Source organism: Chenopodium album, chromosome 16 (assembly GCF_948465745.1).
Source record: "Chenopodium album chromosome 16, dcCheAlbu1.1, whole genome shotgun sequence".
In the NCBI taxonomy this organism is placed as follows: Eukaryota; Viridiplantae; Streptophyta; class Magnoliopsida; order Caryophyllales; family Amaranthaceae; genus Chenopodium; species Chenopodium album.
The window spans coordinates 6,145,006-6,165,272 of NC_137849.1; the positions used below are offsets into that span (position 1 = coordinate 6,145,006).

The window sequence follows — 20,267 nt, forward strand, 5'->3', positions numbered from 1 at the left end:
TTCGGTAATTCTTTGATTTCCAGTGTGAATGTCATTGTCGATGCGTCTTTGGAGTCTATGTAATGGTGTTCGTTTCGGTAGCTGCTATCGATCCCATTAATGGTATGCCCCTTCTTTGACGAGAAAATAATCGCAACGGACCTTTTTTGACTTGATGTTGAAATAAAAAATTTATACGGTATTATTCAGTGAAAAATAAACTATTTATTATTAATAATTCTTTTAGAACCCAAAAAAACCAAGACAATTATATTAGTATCAATTACTATTATAAAATACAGCGAATCATTACCCGCATAAATGTTATGTTAGGTAAAATAAAGGTCGAAATGTTTTGTTTAGTGCTATTTTTTCCAGTTATTATTGTTGTATTTAATCAACATGAAACAAATTATATAATTATTTATATATTAACAAATTATGTAGAACAATAATTTTTAGGGTTTTTAATTATTAAAAATCATGATTTTAGGGTTTTTATGAACAATTGATTTAGAACTTTTATAGTAATGATGTTTTGAAATTTTGGTGATTATAACTACTGATTAGTTTAACTTAATTCCAAATCATTTTGAACACGTAAATTCGTGTTTTAATTTTTAGATTTCCGTTCGTTAATATTAATCCCGATTAGGTTCTGAACTCATCCAATTTTGATAAAAAAAAAAAAGTAGTGTTTTCCATGTGAAAACAACATTTTAAGAAAGACTCACTACCTTTGGTAATGAGTAACACCCTCTCGTGGCCAAATTCAGCCTCTAAATATGATTTTTGGGTAGTTTTTGATTTTTTAACGAAGTTTTTTTTATGCTTTAAATTATATCCTTGAGTTTAAAGGGTGAGAGATAATTTAATGTTTCTATGGATAATTTAAGTATAAAGATGTATTTTGATAAAGTTTTAAAGGGTTTTTGATTAGTTTAAAATGCTGGAATTTTATTTAAAGTAGTATAATTGTGATTTTAAACAAAAGGGTGTGATTACCCATTAAAAATGAGTTTAATTAGGGGTTTAAAAATAATTTTCAGATTATTTTAAGCAGTCTAAAGTAAATTTAAGTTGCATAAAATTGTGTATATATACAAGGAGAATTTATATAGTATTATTGTCCCTTTATGTAGGAGGCTTGATTCGGGAATTGTTGTAGTGTGTAATCGGCTACTTTAAGGGCTTAATTGAGGTACGTTCGCGTACTTACCATATTTTGGTGATGTAGTATCATGTTAGGCTTGATTTAAATTAATCTCAAGTAGTATCATGCTTAGACTTTGATTGAAAATTGTGGATTATTGATATTGGTGATTGAATTATGAAACATGATTTATTTGTGATGGATTATTTGTTGGAAAATAATAGTTTGGAATATTATTTATGAACCACATATTTATTTATGGCATGTTAAAGAGCATGTGTAATTAAACTAAATGTTTAATTTGGTTTGGAATATTGAAAAGGAATTTTATTATTGTTCATATAATTTTTATTGATGCTATAAGAATTAGGAAGGAGCTATTTAAGTGTCTATGTACACGAGGAGTAAACTATATTTTTGGTGCCTTAGTGCACTTAAGGTGTTTTCAACACCGAGGGATAGGATTTGTGGCGCATTATGCGTTTAAGATGTCTTTGACACTGAGGTAGATTAAAAAGGGTTCAACATTAAATATTATGGGGTCACTAATTATTCAAGAATTAAATTGATATCACTAGTAGAAAATATCAAAAAGGCACCCCCTTATTGCCACCGGTTCAGTCCAAACCGGTGGCAAAAATGGGCTAAAAATTTGGCGGCCTAATGAACCAATACATAAGGCACCGGTTCACTTCAAACCGGTGGCAAAAACATAAAGCCCACCGGTTCAAGTGAACCGGTGCCATTTAATTTATTTTTTTTTAAAAAAAAACCCACCCCTTAAATCCCCCCAAACCCTACGCTCTCTCTCCTCACTTCATCATCAGTGCGCCTCTCTTCTTTCCTTCTCTTTCTCTATCCTCTCCTCCTCTTTCCTTCACTTTCTGTATCCTCTCCTCCTCTTTCCTTCTCATCTCCTTCGTTCTACGGCTTCTACTAGCTCAGTGCTCACTCAAGACCACCACGAGCCACGAAGACTACGAAGACCACCACTTCCTCCTTCTCTTTCTCATCTCCTTCTACCACGAGCCACGAAAACCACCACGAAGACATGCAACAACATTTTCTGAGATTTAAATCGATTTTTTTTTATTTTAATCGATTTTTATTCGATTTCCATTTCTAAGTTTTTGTTTTTCGAGTTCTGATTTTTTTTTTAGATTTCAATTGTTTTTTTTCGATTTTGATTTATTTTTTCGATTTCTGGTTTTTTTTTTCCCATTTCAATTCGATTTTAGTTGGTTTTTTATTTTGTTTTTTTTTTCGAATTCTGGGTTTCTTTTTTTTTCAATTTTGTTTATTTTTTTTTCGATTTTGACTTATCCAGGGAATTTTGACTTTTACCACATTCAAATAACCACTTAATTGAATTTATCACCTCCAAAAAAAAAAGATTTACTTTACCACCACCAAAATTTCCAAAAATTCGATTTTACCACCAACTAACGGATTCCGTCCATGAATCCATTAGTAGGGCCCACCTTTTTGACGGTTTTTCTTCATCTTCCCCGATTTCCATATCAACCCAGCCGACAACAAAATTAACACACCATGGTTGGTCGGAATTTCGTGTGGGGGCAAGGGAGGGGTCGGAATTTGGTGTAACGTCGGGAGGTGGTCGGAATTAGGTGGTGGTTAGGGTTTTAGGAGTGCGGAATTTGGTGGTGGCTAGGGTTTTAAGAGTTGACAGAATTAGGGGGGCTATATGGGTGGTTGGAATTTGGTGGCTAGGGTTTTGAGGTCGGAAATTGGTGAAAAGGGGGTCGAAATCCAGTGTGGGTCGAGGGCTGTGGCTGTGCGATGCGATGTTAGCGGTTAGGTGGTGGGGTCGTTGGTCGTAGTGATTAGGTGGTGGCTAGGGTTTTGAGGTCGGAAATTGGTGGAAAGGGGGTCGAAATCGGTGTGGTGGTTGTGCGGTGCGGTGCAGTGGTTGTGGCTGTGCGGTGCGGTGGTAGTTATTAGGTGGTGGGGTTGGTCGTAACGGTTAGGTGGTGGGAGCTGGTAGCGGTTAGGTGGGGGGGCTAGTCGTAGCGGTCAGGTGGTGGGGCTGGTCGTAGTCGGTCCAGTGGTGGGGTCTCGACGGTGGCAGCAACCACCGGTTGATGGATGGGGTTTTTAAAAAAATTTTTTTTGTTTTTTTTTTATTTTTTTTCTAAAGCTTACCCAATAATATGGAGACATGTGTGCAAGGTAGGCCCTACTAACGGATTTATGGACGGAATCAATTAGTTGGAGGTGATTGGTGGTAAAACTGATGTTTAATTATTTTATGAGGTGGTAAAGTAAATCTTTTTTTTTTTGAGGTGGTAAATTCAACAAACTCGTTATTTGAAGGTGGTAAAAGTCAAAATATTTTAATTTTGATTTTTGGGTTTCAATTTTGATTTTGATTTTTGGGTTTCAATTTTAATTGGTTTTTTATTTTGGATTTTGTTTTTTTTTCGATTCCAATTTTGGTTCTTTTTTTTTCGATTTTCACATTTTTTAAATTTCGATTTTGATTTTTGGGTTTCAAATTTTAATTGGTTTTTTTTTCGATTTTTTTTTTCCGATTTCAGTTTTGGTTTTTTTTGTTTGATTTTGATTTTTTTTTAATTTCGATTTTGATTTTGATTTTCAATTTCTGGTTTTTTTTTAAAAAAAAATTTCCCCTTATTGATTTTCTGCTTTTTTCTGGGTTTGTATTTTTTGCGGCCATATCTGGTTTTTATTTTGTTTTTTTTTTCCGAAGCCTATTTTTATTAATACATTTTTTTTGTTTTAATTGGTGTAGGTATATTGATTATGCAAGAATATTGATATGTGTATGGGGTTTTTTTTTAATTATAATTGTAATTATTTTTTGATTTACGAGTATATTGTATGAAGTAATTTTTTTATGATTTATAATGTTATTTTTTTTTATATATGTTGTAATTGATCTGTAATAACTTTTTTATATATATTGTAAATTTTGGATTATATTGAAACCAATTCCATTTATATTGTGATGTTGTTATTTTTTTTTTTAGTTAATTTAATTGTTAAGTGAAAGAGAAAAAAAAATTAAATTTTTGGGCACTTAACCGGTGGCAAAAACATTAGAAAAAAAATTTTGGACCATTTTGGCACCGGTTAACCGGTGCCAAAAAACCATTTTTGCCACCGGTTTGAACCGGTGGCTTTTCAAACTAGTAATTGGCACCTCCCACATTGGCACCGGTTCAAACCGGTGGCATTAAGGGGTTTTGAACCGGTCCCAATTTCGTTTTTTCACCTAGTGTATGTTTGATTGTTAAATAATTATTGTTGATTGAATGATTATGGTTTGAGAGTCATCACCAAGTTTAATAATTTGTAAATAACGTAAAGTGAAAGAGATTACGCACCAAAACTGTTTGAACGTATATACCTTGAGTATGAACATATGGGGAGGGGGGGTTATGTGACTTTATATTTGATCATAACTTCTACTGGAGTACAGGACGTTGTACATTCCTTTTATTATTATTATGCGCATGAATTCCGCCACCTATGTGCGGTTTTGATGCTGGCATGGTTAGCTCCCATGTCAGTAACCTCAATTATTTGGGGGAGGTAGAGTTGGAAACCCATTCGATGCGTAATCAATGCTAAACAAATTATTTAGTGTCTAGTTGAAAGGTTTTGTTGAATGTTGTGTGTGCTTGTAAAACAGGTGCATTGAGGTAATATAAGTGTGTGTTTATCGGTGAAATCATGTTAGTGTGTTTAAATACGCTTATGTACTCAGCTTTGCTAATTGTGTGTGTTTGTGTGTTTGTTGACCTTGTCTTTACTTTGGCCCTACGACGACCCATTTCTAATGGCGAGTAGTGGGGACAAGTAGAGAGGAGTTTTTCAGGTGATGAAGCATATTCATGATGGGCATGAGTGAAGAGCGAATCATGCTAGTTTCTATTGGTTTATGATGTGTTTAATGTTTTGATTATTTTATATTATGGTTACTCATGAGACTAACACAAAGGTTTTACGTATTTAATTGGTTTTAATAAGGGCCTACAATGGTTCCAAGTTGTAGGTTGATTTTATTTGACTATCGTTGACTTTACTTTTGTTTGGTTGACTTTTTAAGTTGACTTGTTTTGAATGGTTTTGAAATTAGTCTTCCGCCGTGTGTCTTAATTTGATAATTGCCTTAGCCGTTTTCACGGTGGCGGTAATGTCTTAGATATTCCTATCTAAAATTTTAAACAGGGCAAAACAGGTATTTTTAAAGAAAGGAATTTCTAGGGTGTTACATCGATGGCATTTGGTGAATTTTGAAAACCTTGATGGCATTTGGTGAATTTTTTAAGTACTCAGTGGCATTTGGTGAAATAGCCAAAAATTTTAATCTAATGACATAAAAAAAAAAAAAAAAAAAAAAAAAAAAAAAAAAAAACAATTTTTATTACAAATTAAAATTCTGAAATTAATTACATATTAATTTTTAAAAAAAAAAAAATATTTAGACCAATTACATTATGAGATGTGTCCTGGGTAACCGGTTTTAAAGGTTACAAGTTTTTTTTGTCTTGTTTAAAATTGACACCCCTCAAAGATTGTATTATTAAAAATTAATCGAAAGGTTGTATTATTATAAAAACCGGTCAAAGGTTGTATTATTTTCTTCAATTTTTCCTTTATTATGCAACCACAAAATAGCTGGAAAATATCAAATAAAATGATCATTTCATACAAGTATATGAATTATGAACCCATTAAATAAATGAACATTTAGTATTTAAAAAAAAAACACGTAAAAGAATACATGTCAAAAAAAATTAAGAACATTTAGTATATTAAAAGGGAAAAATTGAAAAGAATAATCCCACCTTTGGCACATCTTCTCGAAATAATCCCACCTTTGCGTATTCCAGAAATAATCCCACCTTAATTCCCAATCTGCTCTAAATAGTCCTTTTTACCCCCAACCTGTTTTACAGGTTAAATTTATTTTTTTTGAATTTGTTTTTTTTTTTTAATCTCTTTTACAACCTCACCCCCTTCATTCAACCACCATGACTATCACCACTAAACTGTTCACCTTCCCACCATCACCACCAAACTGACCACTGAGATTATGGTGGAGGTTTGGTGGTTATTCACCATTAACTCAACCATCTGCCCAATGCCCTGCTCAACTCAGCGGCAATCAACCACAAGTTTGACTCCCAAAATCGCACATAGAGCAACCATTAATCGACCATTAACAACCACAACTTCAAAGACACCACTGACGCAATTGACGCAAGTGGCAGTGAGCATTTCACTTAATATCCACCAATTGACGCAAGAGCAAGGAGAGGGTTTCGTGGGTGGCTGAGATGTCGAGTTTAGGAGGTTTCTAGGGTGGATGGGTTGTCGATTAAGGGGGGTTTTGTGGGTGGATGAGTGGTTGGGTTTAGGGGGTTGTCATTTCTAACCTTTAAATCAAAACCCACCTCGTTTTGGTGTGGTGTATGGTCCCGACGGCAAAGGGATTCAACCATTTGTCTGGCTTAGAACTCGATCAATGGACCAGCTAGGAGGTGAATTGAATTGGCGTTTATGCTGGGTTTGTAGGGGAGGGAATCGGGGAAGAGGAAGTGGAAGGGGGAACGGGGAAGGGAAGGGAATCAGAGAAGGATGGCTAGTCCGGCGGCTGGATGTGGTTGTTCCGGTTAACAGTTGGGGCTGACTGGTCGGCGGCTGGCCGGCTGGGTCTGGTTGTTCCGGCGGACAGCTGGGTCTAACTAGTGTCCGACAAGGGAGAGGAGAAGGAAGAAGTTGGTTTTTTTTTATTCTTTAATTTTTTAAAAATTATATATACACCACAATTAAAAGGTGACATGTGTCAAATTACCTTTTAAAACAGATTTCCAATTCAATCAACCAGTCAATAAATGAAAAAAGATCATTTTGAGAATATAGGGTACAAAGGTGGGATTATTTCTGGAATACGCAAAGGTAGGATTATTTTGAGAATATTTGCGAAAGGTGGGATTATTCTTTTCAATTTTTCCTATTAAAAATGAACATGATTTTCATATATTCATATAGGTTCAAATTCATTGTATATAATAACTCACGAAAATATCAAGCCAAAATAAATCGTTAAAATATGTTCATTTTTTATGTACTAAATGTTCATTTTTAGTGTACTAAATGTTCATTTTGTACAAAATTAAACAATTTTAAAGTACTTGTGTTCTTTTTTTTTTTTTTTACAAAAATTATACAAAAGTTCAATTGTAATAATTTTAACTTTAAAATTTTCAATATCCACCTTAAATCTAATCTTTGCTCATCATATAGCCACTAATTATTGATCTATAACATGATAGATTTGGAATCACAAATGCAAAACTTGATAGAAATCAACAATTTTACAACATTTACATATTTATAAATAAAAAAAAAAAATTCATGACCGCGACGAAGATGATGACGATGGAGAATGCTACAATGGTGACAATTGGAGAATATTCGTTGTAGGACAAATAAGTTTAAAGATGGAAGAGAAGTGAGGTAAACTTGTAAGGAAAGGAATAAAAGAAGAGGGAGAAAACTTTGAATTGAGAAGAAAACAAAAGAGAGAGAAAACTAATAGAATTATGTTGTAGCTAGCTTGGCTGCACTAGAATGCAACCAAGAATTTGTAAATATATTTATCATATCAACCAACTTAAATTAATGATTTGAATTTCATATAATATTATATATTCCATTCATTTATTAAGTAAATTAGGTAATATGATTCATTTATTTTTCACAATACTAGAATATACATATGAAGTAATAAAAATAAAGTGACAATCGAGACAACGCTTAGCTTGAACCACACATTATATACAAATAGTTGAACATAACTTTAAAATTTTATACTACTAGTATCACTACACGGGTGACATACAATTTGGGTTTCATAGGTCAGGTTTGGGTTAGATTTTTGGTTGATTTCGGGTTGTACTAAAACCATTGGACATACAGCATCATAATACCTATGTTAAAGACTTGAAATTTCACCTCAAATAGCGAAAATCATACCATTACATTTACAGCTTTTGTATCTAGCTTGAAGTCGTCGCCAGAGGGGGTCTTATAAGCTAAATAACAAAAGCCCACAATAATGGCAAGAAACAAGCCAATCACCAAAACACGTAAGACATTCCTAGTGTTATCAACGCTGCTATTGTTGTTGTCAACGTTGGTATTGTTGTTGTCAACGTTGGTATTGACCTTACCAAGCATGAATATACTCATTATGGTTGGCTTACAAGGTTGTAGAATTACAGACAAAAGCCAACTTAGATGACAAGTAGATAAACGAACAAAATTTTGCAACAATTCTAGGGAATTATAAACGTTGCTAACATTAAAGGGATCTACCATACGTTAGCATAACCGACCAACTAATTCAATATTCAAATAAAGGCTCGGAAAATAAAAAAAGCTTTAGGTATATTTGATTCACTTTTTAGAAAAATTAACAAACTTTTAAGCATATGTTTGATTCAATTATCAAATTAGGCTCATAATTTTGTTTTATAGCAACATAATCACAGGTTATGAACTTACTATCTTTTTATAGATTATTAATTAAAACCAATAGTAATGATTTTCAAGCCCTAAACAATTAAATAAGATCAAAGATAAACCCTAGATAGTGTAATTTTTTTTTTTTTTGAATAGCAAAAATATTTCATTAATTAAAAGTCATACGACATCTACAATAGATATTCGACGTTAACAAATACATAAGATATTGAATCAAATAGAATTTTCCTTCATAAAAACTACGATCGTCGAGTAAATCTTGCACTGCGGAGCATCTCCCGCTTATATTGCTGAAAATTACAGCCTTGTTGGAGAGACAATCTAACGATCCTTTGTAGTCGTGAGGATGTTTTCCTTCTGATTCATCTGTTCGTATTCGAAAACTTGGTAACTTTTTCACCAACGAAATAATTTCACCATAATCCATTAGATCTGCTACCATGGATTCAAAACTAAGAAATTTCTCCCTCGAAAAGAGGAGATAAACCTTGTCTTTCGAAGGAGGTCGAAAAACCCTTGTCTTTCGAAGGAGATCGGAAACCCTTTCTTTCGAGGGAGAAAAGTTCCTCCCAAAAGGAGGAAGCATTATTATAAACCTAAAAAAACAATAAAGAAACAAGGATTGGGGCTTTCCACCGATTAAAATCGATGGAAGCCCCTTCAAAATTCAACAATGGAGGCTAGGGTTTTGGAGAGAGAAAGAAGAAGATTTGGTTTACCCTAGATAGTGTAATTGATATAAGGATTAGAAAAGAAAACATCAACTAACCTCAGAAGCTACTTTAACAATTTTCAGACAAAGATATATAACAATTCAGATAAATTTTGTAGTTTTTTTTTTTTTTTTTTTTTAGCATAAAGTTGATGCCTAATGAAGGTTATGCGGTTTCACAACTTAAATATGCTAAAGTAATAGGTTGTTTGATGTATGCCATGACAAGTACTAGACCTGATATTGATTATGCAGTTGGTTAACTGAGCAGGTACACTAGCAAGCCTAGTATGCAACATTGGCAAGCGGTTCGACGCTTGTTGAAGTACTTGAAGAAAACCAAGGAATTTGGTTTGTCTTATAGTGGATATCCTTCGGTTGTAGAAGGGTATTCAGATGCAAGTTGGATCTCTAACAAAGATCATTCCTCCACAAGTGGATGGGTTTTCCGATATGGGGGAGGTGCCATTTCATGGGCTTCAAAGAAACAAACTTGCATTGCGGACTCCACAATGACATCGGAGTTTATTGCTTTGCATTCGGCTGGTAAAGAAGCCGAATGGTTGAAGGATCTCATGTTTGAGATTCCTTTGTTGCCAAAACCGATATCTCCAATAGTGATACATTGTGATAATAATGCTACCTTGTCAAAGGCTTATAGCCAAGTTTATAATGGTAAGTCAAGGCACATTGGAGTACGGCATAGTTACATTCAAGGACTTATCAAGGATAGTGTGATCACTATTGATTATGTTCGAACGGATCTTAATCTCGCCGACTGTTTTACAAAGGCATTGGCTAGAGATGTTAACAATAGGATGGAAATCGGTTTAGGATTGGAACCCTAAATAATCACAATTAGGAGAATCTCAACTTAACGCCCAATAAGACGTTGGGTCCTAAGTTCAATGAGATTAATTCTCTTAATTGATGATTGGGAACTTGTTTATTCATCCAAGGTAAAGTTCCGGTTTTCTATGATGAAAAGAGGTTGTTTTAAACTTAATAGAATTCCTGATAAAAGTGCTTTGGTCACAGGAGCATGTTGGAACTACTTTAACAATATACCAGTTTAAGAGAGAAAATAAATTGATAATCATTCTTCTAAAACGAAAAAGAAAAGTCAAGGCCAGGTTATGGAAGTACTTTAACGGTTTACCTCCATTTTTCTTCAATGTCTTCCCCATGTGGAAGTACTTTACCCCCATTTTCCTTCAATGTTTCCCTTAGAGGGAGCCCCACTTAATTTCTCAGATTAACATTTTAGTTTATCTTCTCTCACACTTTTTTGCATTAATTTCTATGTCACTTTATTATTTCACTTTTATAATTTATAAAATAAAAGAAAAATGTTATATCGTGAGAGGAAATATATCAAAGATAAACTTGGATTTTCTCGTCCCCCCCCCCCCTCCTCCTTTTTTTTTTTATACTCGGAGGTTCCATTCCAAAACCAAAGGTGGTGACACTTGAGAGATTTATTCTTCAACACTCCCCCTCACATATAACCGTGGGCCTGGCTTTGATACCATATTAAAAGCAGACCTGGGCCGCACCCGCAAACCAAGAGAGAGAGATTTCACTTTACAAGTCCAAAGGAGGTTCCATTCCAAAATCATATGGCAATAGGAGGAGTAGCCCCTTAGCCTTATAAAGTGTTTAATTCTCTTTTCTTCAACCAATATGGGACACTTACATGTGGTGACGTTTGAGAGGTTTATTCTTCAACATTTACCAAGCTTATAAATTTGTATTGTCCCCCCTTCTAACACTCACAATGGAAATATTTTACATTTTCACCCTCAACTTTCTTCATTTGGTGGGCAATTTGATAAAAAATACTGCATATATGAACTTCATTCATACTTTGGTGTTGAACACAAAGATGTCCATCCTTATCAAAATGGTTATAAGATTAAAAACTTAGGAGCGCATATCAAGGTTCAAAGATATTGAATTAAAATTAAGAACAATAATATACTTAATTTATCAATTAATGCAAATTTTTTTTTTTTTGAAAGAAATTAATACAAAAAATTCATTGTATGTGTTAATAGTATTTTTGTAAAACCATATTTTCATTTAAGATCTACTCAATAAAAATTGTACTTCGTATATGAAATGATTTTACTCCTTAAAACTTGCTTCGAGCCTTAAATACTTAAATTTACTCGATCGGTCGATCCATCATTATAGAAAATTATCGTTTTGCTTGAATAATTATATCGTGCATTAGCACCAGTACATAGTGCCTTCTATCAAAAGGGTAAACAAGTCAATAAAAATATGAAAACTGTTGTAATACGCACCGTATTGCGTAATATGAACGGATTAAGAATACCGCCAAACATCACCGTTTAGCTTCCCATGCAAAAGTAAATATCGCCGCTCAGAACCTCATGCTCGATTAGACATTTCACTGCATGTTTAACATATCGAGTAAACACTGTTCATGCAAGGGTACTATAAATCCCCGCATAATCTGAAGGAAATACAACACAACAATTATCGGAGTATCTAAAAGCTTTCTTTTGATCTCTTTGAAATCCTTTGTTGTAAAACACGTTATCAGCACCAAATTACTCAAAAGGTAGTTTTGCTTTTTCAAATTTTGAATTTAACTATCAAATCATTCAAAAATGGAACACCAATATAATGGCGTCAATACATTTTTGAATAATATATCACTTTCACATATATATTTCGTAGTAGAGCGTAATGCCATACCTTGTGGTACAATACAACCAGCCCGAGGAAGTACAAATCAAGCCCGAAATACTAACGCCGCCGAAGCCGTCGAAATTCCACAAGTTGTCCCTAACCTCAATGAAAATCCCCCAATACCACCAACTGAAACCGAACCCCCTCCTCCAAATACTAATAAGAGAGGAAGAGATGAAACAGATACCGCCACAACCGCTACTACTCGTAGTAAACGTCGCCAAGGCGACCAATAGGCCACTTTAAGCAAATTAGCCACCTTTATGGAGGGCAAGATTTGCATTTTAAGCCGCCTATATGGACGGGCCAAACTCTCAAAATGCCGCCTTGATGGTCGGCTTATGTTTCATTTTGAGAACAAGGCCACCTAAAATGGTAGGCAATTTATGGCCGGAAGTACGAAGACAAAATTTCCGTTTTTTTACATGAATCTTGCCTATTATTTCATGAAGCAAATTTATTTTTGACTACAAGCAATTTTCTTCTCCTAATTATTTTTATATGAATATTTCTTTAAAAAGGAAGGAAGAGAGTAAGAATGAATATGAATGAAGAGAAAGGATAAGAATGCATGAAGAGAGGAAATAAAACTGTTACAAATATATGTATTTCAACTGCATGTGTCCCCTAATCGGATATATATTACACATAAAAGTTTGTCTGGCATAAGTACATGCATTAATACAAATGTCTTGGAAGCATGTATGCATGTGCATGCATTTCTTGGAAGAGTTGCATGCGTTGATTACTTGTTTCACACCATGCATTACCTTGTTTTTTTTCTTTGTTGTTGTAATGTGTTGTCAACTACAACATGCAATTATATTCTCATTTTGTATTAGCTTACAACGATTATTTAATGTCCATTGTGTTGTAACTCCCAACGGTACACAATTCAAAACTTTGTTTTATCAATTAATAATCTTACAATATTAAATAATTAAAGTTTTAGTAATAATAATTAAAATAAATTAAAAAATATGCAGCCTTTATTAATTTTGCGGGGTTTATGCTTTTACCAAGTTTCGAACCCCCAACCTCTTATTTGTAAGTTGGGTACTCGGACCACCACGGCTTGCATTCCATAGTGATATTTTCTAATCTTTAAAACCTTATATGTACAAAAATATTTAACTTCCCTTTTACTAATTTCTAAAAATTTTCGTGTAATCAGAAATGGCTGGAATTGCAAACCGGGACTTTGAAATTTTAGACATTTCCGGAGGAAGGTACCTGGAATGGCGGGTGGACGCAAGAGCCTACCTAAGGGCACAAAGCCTAGAACACACTATCGCCGAAGAAGGAAACCCTACTCCTCTAGAACAAGCTAAAGCTTTGGTGTATATCAAACACCACATTCATGACGAGTTAAAAACTGAGTATATTCTCATTGAGGATCCTAGAGAACTTTGGGTTTGCCTCCAAGATAGATTCGAACACTTACAAAGAATAATTGGGCCAAGGGCCCAACATGAATGGTCTACCTTGAGACTTCAAGATTTCAGCTCAATACGTGAATATAACTCTGCTGTACTCCACATAACTTCACAATTGAGATTATGTGGAGAACCAATCTCTGAAAGAGCCATGATTGAGAAAACTCTCACTACAATGCACGCAAATAATATGGTACAACAAGAACAGTACCGAGAGAGGCGTTGTGAAAGGTTTTGTGACTTAATTTCCATACTATTAGTCGCAGAACAAAACAGTCAAATCCTATTGTCCAATCATAATCAGAGACCAGCAGGTACTAGTGCAATACCAGAAACAAATGCCACAAAAATAGGCAGGCGCTGGAATAACAATATTGTACGAGGAGGTTTTCAGGGCAGAGGTCAGTACCCCAATAGGGGTAGAGGAAGGGGTAGAGGACGTCAAAACTGGCGTCAAAATACTTCCAATACTCCCACCCTGAGAGGTAGAGGTAGAGGTAGAGGCAGTAGAGGAAGGGGAAATTTTCAAAACCAAGGAAGGCCGCAAGAAAAGTGTTTTAAATGCGGAATACAAGGTCATTGGGCTAAGGATTGTCGTACGGCAAAACACCTTGTGGACCTATATGTTGCCTCAAGGGGAGGCCAAGGGAAACAAGCAGAAACTAATTTTGTCACACAAAGTTCCTGTAGGGAATATTTCAAGCATCATGATAACCCCAAACTTGAACCCCACTGTGATCATACACTAAAGTACGGTGGCGTTCCAAAGGGAAAGACAAAGAGCAAAAAGAGTCGCCAACAAGTTTTAGGAACTTGTAAACCCAAAAGACAATCCAAAGGACCGTCAACTACTCCATAAGGTCTTGAACCAAACAGGGTCTGGGGATGAAGGTACGAATCCAATCTACAAAAGAAAAGACCCGCCCTATAAAATAGGCCTCTACTTTGTTCTGCTCGTATTCATGTGCGCTTTTCGAATAACATACAAACATTATATTAAACCTACCCTGTTTATCTATGTTGGTTGAATATTAATGCACAAACAAATCTATTATTGGCGATCACTTGAGTTAAAATCACATTAGCCTAAACCAAATTATTAATTATCTTATTAAGCGTGATTTCAAGTACAAATTCCCTTTAAACCTGCATAAAAGGTGTGATCAAGCAATAACAATATATCAAGCAACATAATAAATCAATAACGATAATGATAATAGCATGATAAGGCATAATAAAGCTCAATAATAATAGCAAGATCCTAGGCATGATACTAACAAGATTAATAACAAACCCTAGCATGTCACTAAGCAATAAAGATCAAAGCTTTAAACCTAACATGGTACTAACATGATAATATGATATTAGAAAAGAGCAAAGGCACCCTAAACATGACACTAGAAAGCATTAAATAACATCCTAACATGATACTAGAAAGCATTAAAAGCATCCTAACATGATACTAGGAATCATAAACAGTAATAAGCATGCAATCTACATTGCGAAAGAAATAGGAAGTAAGCTAATCTACTTACTTTGAAGCCTCGTACCTCTTTCTAATAACAAAATACACAAGTTAGTAAACTTCAATGAAAATAATAAAGAATAATTAAAGAATTAAAGAATAATCAAATTAAATAAAGTTTAGACTAGATTTGGACCAAACCCTCAGAAAATATCAACCTTGCACGTCTAGGGCGAAGGCAACTTCGAACTTGGCTAAGAGACTCTAAGTCTTGTGAATGCGGAATATTGTATTTTGTAAAAAGGTAGTTTAGAAAGAGAGAGAAAGAAGAATTAAGGAAGAATTCATGAGAATTCATGAGAGTTGATGAGAATTGTTGATGAAAGTTGAAAGAGAATTGATGAGAGTTGATAAAAGTTGAAAGAGAATTGTTTTTTTTTTAAAACAGAGATTCGGACCCTATATATAATGAAAATAATCCGGAAAAACATAGAATTTGATAAGGAATAAAACTCCACGTTGTCGCCAGGAATTAACTCTGTCGCGTGGCGACAGACTTGTCGTTTGGCGACAGCCTGTATTAGCGCGTTTTTCTTCACGCGGAATCCGATCTTTAATCAACTTGATCTACGGAATCCGTACAGAAGATAAAATATATTTTTAAGATAATAAAACCATATTTTATTCCAAATAAAAATCTTTTAAAATAATTAATTATTAAATCTAACAATATTAGAATTAAAAGGAACCTTCTAGAAACTTCTAGAAAACTATAATTAATCCTAATAATTTTAGGAATAACAATTAATATTGGGCCCTCCTCTAGATCATTGGGCCGTATTAAAATAAATAACCGGGCCCAGTTTAGTATTTTGGCCATAACTTCCTCATTATTCATCGGAATTGGGCTTATAATATATCGTTGAAAAGGTCTTTTCGAGCCCCATCCATCTACACCATTATTGGACCCTTATCATGGACCAAAATAAACTGAAATGGACGTTTTCATAAAATAAAGTGAGTTTTCGAAAACAGAAAGAAGGATTTTAATTAAAACTAAACCGCAACACTTGACTTTCGAACCACTTTCACCTAATTCGATAATAACACAACGTGCAAGGCATTCATCACTGGGTTTGGTTTTGGGGAGACACAAATGGGTGTCTACAGTTCCCCTAACCCAGAACTCGATGTAGCCGATTATCTTGTTGATGACATAGAAAATGTCTAGACTACATCGATCATGTGCTTGTCCTGTGGTGTTTGCTTCATCGACATTGTCATATATTTTCGAGTTGTTTGTCCGTTGTATTTGTTATTCCTTTTCATCCAGAATCCTAAGTTTTCTTTAAGCATGTTTTCCTAGTATCAAGTGTGTTTTAATATTGTAAAATATGCTATAATAAAGATGTGTTTTTTTTTCTCTCATACGTGTTTTATAGATGCTAGTTTTACTAATCCTTTCTTTATTCATGTGAAGACAATGGAAAATAACAACACAAATGATGAAAAATGCCTGATTGATAGCGCAACCACACACAGCATTTTGAGCAACAAGTCATACTTTACTCATATCAAGCCAATAAATACCAATCTCAACACAATTGCCGGCACTGTCAATATGGTTGAGGGCTCAGGAAAAGCTTGCGTAATATTACCAAAAGGTACAAAAGTAACAATAAAAAACGCATTATATTCTAGCAAAACACGACGTAATCTATTAAGCTTCAAAGATTTACGTCTGAATGGTTATCACATGGAAACCGTTAATGAAAATAAAAAGGAGTATATGTACCTCGTTAAAAGAAAATCTGGCAATAACGAGACTCTTGAAAAATTAGAAGCATACTCCTCAGGATTGTACTTTACTTATATCAGCCCAATTGAAACATATTTGGTGTCTAACCACAAGGTAGACAACCAGGAAATGTTTAATATATGGCATGACTGCTTAGGTCATCCTGGAACAAGCATGATGATAAAAATCATTAAAAGTTCAAATGAACATCCGTTAAATAATATACGGATCCCACAATCAAATGAAGTTAATTGTAAAGCTTGTTCACTTAGAAAACTGATCATTAGACCTTCAAAAGGTAAACTTGAAGGTGAAAATCTTGCATTCCTAGAAAGAATACAAGGAGACATTTGCGGGCCAATACACCCAACATGTGGACCATTTAGATATTTCCTCGTGTTAATTGATGCCTCAACACGTTGGTCACATGTTAGTCTTCTCTCCACCAGGAATGTTGCATTTGCAAAACTTCTTGCGCAAATCACACGTTTAAGGGCTCAATTCCCGGATTATCCGATCAAAAGGATTAGGCTAGATAATGCTGGAGAATTTACATCCCGAACATTTAATGACTATTGTATGTCAATTGGGATAGACGTGGAACACCCAGTAGCCCATGTTCATACACAAAATGGCCTTGCCGAATCATTAATAAAGCGACTACAATTAGTCGCTAGGCCATTACTCATGAAATCAAGACTCCCATCTTCTGCATGGGGACATGCAATAATACATGCCGCTGCTCTGCTACGACTAAGACCGAGCGCGACACATAAGTTATCTCCAATACAACTAGTAGTTGGAAAGGAACCTAGCTTGGCACATCTAAAAACATTCGGATGTGCAGTCTATGTTCCCATAGCACCGCCCCAACGTACTAAAATGGGCCCACAGAGAAGGTTGGGAATCTATGTTGGCTATGAATCACCTTCCATCACAAGATATCTCGAACCATTGACTGGTGATCTTTTCACAGCTCGGTTCGCAGATTGTCACTTTAATGAGACATTCTTCCCAACCTTAGGGGGAGATAAAGAGGGCCCATGCTGGAAAGAAATATCATGGAATGCCCAAAATCTATCATACCTTGATCCAAGGACAAATGCGTGCGAACAAGAAGTGCAGAAAATAATACATTTGCAAAACGTCGCAAATCAATTGCCAGACGCATTCACTGATACAAAAGGAGTGACAAAGTCACATATACCTTCAGTAAATGCCCCTGCTAGGATTGAAATCCCAGCAAAGAAAATGGATAATCCACTTTCAGATAAAATTGCAGCACGCAAAAGACGTGGCAGACCCCTCGGAGCTAAAGACCTAAAACCGAGAAAATCCAAAAGAGTGAAAATGAGGAATAAAAGGAGTGAAACCCCTCAAATAAAGTGGATCAAATCCAAAATGATGAAAAAACAATCAACCCCCAAGATGAATCTAAAGAGTCAGATGGTACATCTGAGGGGGAGCGTGAAAATGAAATCGTCGACAATCATGAAATTTCGATAAATTACGTCCACACTAGAAAACAGTGGGATAGATTAAAAACATATGTCAATGATGTATTCGCATACTCAATTGCCACAGAAATCATCACTGATGTTGAGGACACTGAGCCATCATCTGTAGATGAATGTCGACGAAGGAGTGATTGGCCAAAATGGAAAGAAGCCATTCAGGTTGAATTAAAATCTCTCGCAAAACGCGAAGTTTTCAGTCCTGCAGTCCTGACTCCAAAAGGAGTGAAACCCGTCGGATATAGATGGGTGTTCATACGAAAAAGAAATGAAAAGGACGAAATTGTAAGATACAAGGCTAGACTTGTAGCCCAAGGTTTCTCTCAAAGGCCGGGAATCGACTATGAGGAAACATATTCACCTGTGGTAGATGCCACGACACTAAGGTTCCTCATAAGTGTATCAGCATGCAAAGGACTACAAATGCGTTTGATGGATGTTGTGACTGCATACCTTTATGGGTCACTTGATACCAACATCTATATGAAAGTCCCCGAAGGACTTGAACTACCTGAACCTTTGAGGTCACAACCTCGAAAGCTACATTCCATCAAATTGAAAAAATCACTCTACGGTTTAAAGCAATCTGGGAGGATGTGGTTTAACCGTTTAAGTGAGTACCTACTCAAAGGAGGTTATAAGAACGACCAAATTTGTCCATGTGTATTCATCAAAAGGTCCGAAAAAGGTTTTGTCATAATAGCGGTGTATGTTGATGATTTAAATATCATCGGAACACATAAGGAAATCGAAGAAACCGCTAAATGTATGATGAAAGAATTTGAAATGAAAGACCTTGGAAGAACAAAATTTTGTCTCGGATTACAAATTGAACATCTAAGAGATGGTATCTTAATTCATCAATCCAATTATGCCGAGAAAGTATTAAAAAGGTTTTATATGGACAAAGCACACCCATTGAATTCACCAATGATTGTTCGTGCTCTAAACATCAAAGAAGATCCATTTAGACCCCGACAAGAAGGAGAAGTTGTACTTGGTCCAGAGGTACCATACCTAAGTGCAATAGGAGCTTTGATGTACCTGGCCATCAACACTAGGCCAGACATTGCTTTTTCGGTAAACTTATTAGCAAGGTATAGCTCTGAACCTACAAGCAGACACTGGAATGGAGTAAAGCACCTACTTCGCTATATACGTGGAACAATTGATTTAGGGCTCTTCTATCCAAGAAATGGAAATCCTACTCTCGTGGGATATGCTGATGCAGGTTACCTATCAAATCCAGCAAAATCAAAATCACAAACTGGTTATCTTTTCAGTTATGGCAATACAGCAATCTCTTGGAAGTCAACCAAGCAGACACTAACAGCAACTTCATCAAACCAAGCTAAATTGATTGCCCTTTATGAAGCCGGTAGGGAATGTATATGGTTGCGATCTGTGACCCAACATATACTAAAAGAAAGCGGCATCAAAACAGTCGAAGAAGACCCAACTACAATATTTGAAGACAACACTGCTTGCATCTCACAAATTAAAGGAGGCTACATCAAAGGTGATAGAACAAAACACATCGACCCCAAGTTCTTTTCTACTCATGACTTAGAAAAAGAAGGCAAGATCGATGTCAAGCAGATCCAGTCATGCAACAACTTAGCCGATCTATTCACGAAGGCATTACCACCAAACAAATTTCAAGAACTCGTGCATATGACCGGCATGCGTCGTCTTTGTGATTTGTGCTAACTTAGGGGGAGCCCTATATGTGCTGTACTCTTTTTCCTTCGTCCAAGTGTTTTATCCCACAGGGTTTTTTTCTTGGCAAGGTTTTAATGAGGCAGATAAACATATAGGTACAATAACGGTAATATTTATTTTTACATACATGTAAATTAGGAGTCACCCTATAGAAATTCGTTCAAGGGGGAGTGTTGTAATACGCACTGTATTGCGTAATATGAACGGATTAAGAATACCGCCAAACAT

General features: G+C 35.2%; 1 protein-coding gene across 1 annotated transcript in view; it reads left to right on the forward strand.

Moving 5' to 3' along the window:
- Positions 1–20,267, forward strand: part of LOC145586188 (calcium-transporting ATPase 4, plasma membrane-type-like) — a 197,860-nt gene that overhangs the window by 157,460 nt on the left and 20,133 nt on the right. The window lies entirely within an intron of this gene.